Source organism: Dicentrarchus labrax, unplaced genomic scaffold, assembly GCF_905237075.1.
Source record: "Dicentrarchus labrax unplaced genomic scaffold, dlabrax2021, whole genome shotgun sequence".
In the NCBI taxonomy this organism is placed as follows: Eukaryota; Metazoa; Chordata; class Actinopteri; family Moronidae; genus Dicentrarchus; species Dicentrarchus labrax.
In genome coordinates this window covers 1,435,542-1,437,943 of record NW_026136714.1, presented here as the reverse complement: position 1 = coordinate 1,437,943, position 2,402 = coordinate 1,435,542, and positions in this window count along the sequence as shown.

Genomic DNA, 2,402 nt, shown 5'->3' with positions numbered 1-2,402 from the left:
GAGAAAGGCAAAGAAAATGATTAGTGTTGGAAAAGTCAGAGTAGTAAGGGGAACAAGAGTTCTAAGAATAACAAGGGAGAATGAAAAGGTTTTGGTTAGAGTTTGAGATGAATATACTTTGGATGTGTGAGGAAAAAGTGTAAGAGAGCACAATGAGGTGTTTTAATTGCCAGGAATTTGGTCACGTTGCTAAAATATGCAAAGGAAAGAGAGGATGTGTCGGGTGTGGCGGGGGAACAAGCTCGAGGAAAGAGAAATAATTTTAATGCGAGGATCTTAATGTGGCATAACACATTGCAGGAGTGAGAGAAGATTTGTGAGATGAAAAGAATTTAGTGTGGTTGAATGATGGAATTAGAAGGATAGATGTTAGAAATGGTATTATCTGAGCTTCATACTGGTTCCCAGTAATATAACCAGGAAGTGAAGTGACCACAGAAGACAGAAATGGATAGATAGTGGGGGAAAAGGGGCTTTTATGCCTTTATTTTGACAGGACAGATCATGTGAGACAGGAAATTGGGGAGAGAGAGGGGGGACAACATGTAGCAAAGGGCCTCAGAGGCACTCTCTCCACCAGGTGAGACACCAGAGCGCCGAGATATTGATAGTAAAATAAGACAAGGTATCAGCTGCTTCAGAGTCTGTTCTTAAAAAGCCAAAATAAAGAGGAAAGCATTAACATGAGGAGAAAATAGAGAAATATAACAATCATTTCTAGCAAATGATTTCAGGTAAAAGTCGAGAAAAAGGTCTGGAAATCTTACAGACATTCAGTAAAATACATCCTTAAATAAACCTATTGGAGTCAGAAAAATACTCCAGAATCTGATGCATAAGAGTTTAAACTTTCTTATATAAAAACCGTAAAAGGATTCGGAAACAATGATATAATCTCTTGAACAGGTTTCCCCCTAGTGGTCATGTTTTGTACACGCCCAAATACGAACCAGATCTAAAGGCTTTTATGTTTTTTTTTACAGAGATGAACTTGCATTGACCTTATTTTTCTGTGGCTGCCCCCGCCATGATCCCACACCTGGCAAGTTGTCATTTTGGACTTGCAGACAGCCGCGTGTCCGTCTTTAATGAGTCTTATCAGCCCAGTGGTTTCTCTGACACCTCGAAACTGCTGTCAAAGCGTTTGGCGGTCTGCCCAGCCTTGTTTCTTCTCAGCGAGGTTACCTTGACCCTATCTCTTCTTCTTTTTTTGGGATGCTACACACAGAGCCTCTCCGTTCTGGACATGATTGTTTCCCAAACCTTTGTATTTTTATACAGAGCACCGAAATGCTCTAAACGTACGGTTTTAACACAGCAAACATCATTTATAACAAAATGTGAATTAATTTACGTATTCTTCTGCAATTTCAGTTGTGTTTTTACCTCAACAGATTCAGTATAAACAAGCTCAGGCAGGAGTAAGGAGGACAGTGAGTCAAGCAAAAAAGACATACTGGAGAAAGTGTAGGAAAAATGTACACAGTTATAACAAAGAGCTAATGGAGCAGGCGTCAGGGAGAAGAAAACACTGAATTGTCAAAAAAGAAGCCTTTTAAGTCTGTAGGATTGTTAAAAAGTTCTTTTTTCAAAAACTAATCTTTGATCAACATTCAGAGGAAATAATCTGCTCAAAATTCATCCAAATCTCTCATTTTACAGGGCAGGAGTCGCCACAAGCTTCACAGGGGGTCGCGAGGCCTTCTTGATTAAAGGAGTGTAATAAAACTTTTAAAATTAACACAGCCTAATGTTAAGTAAGCTTATTTGTGTTTATTTCTATACAGAAAACTAAATGAAATTGTCATTTTTAGAGTTTAGACTTTTATTTTAGATCTAAACTTTGCCTTGTCTTGCATTAGAGCTAACAGTGGCCAAAGCAGCAGGGAGAAGAAAACAACTAATATTTAAAAAAAAAAAAAAAGTAGTATAAAGAAGTCTGTATGATTGTTAAAAAAAATACATAATACAGACAGAGAATTGTATAAAAAGTTCCTAAAATATTAGAAAACTCATCTCTGATTAATATTCACACGAAATAATTCTATAAATATAATAATAATAAAAATAATAATTACTGATTTCATTCTTTGGGTTCATTGTGCAGTTTATCAGCTGTTCTCTACTGTTATTGTTATACATTGAATATAATATGAAATGTCTATAAAATATGTCACTAATGATTTACATAATAATAAAATCTATAACCTCCATATCTCTAAAAATAAATATAATTTCAGCATGTACAGCTTCCCACAGCAATTACTCACCAAAATAAAGCGCCACGTCCAAGTTTAATCACAGTTCATAATATCAGTTGACTTGACATTTAGGATGTCGTGCTCACTGACCTGGAAACACCCCCCCATGTACAGATTTTAAGGACATTCACTGGCATTTCA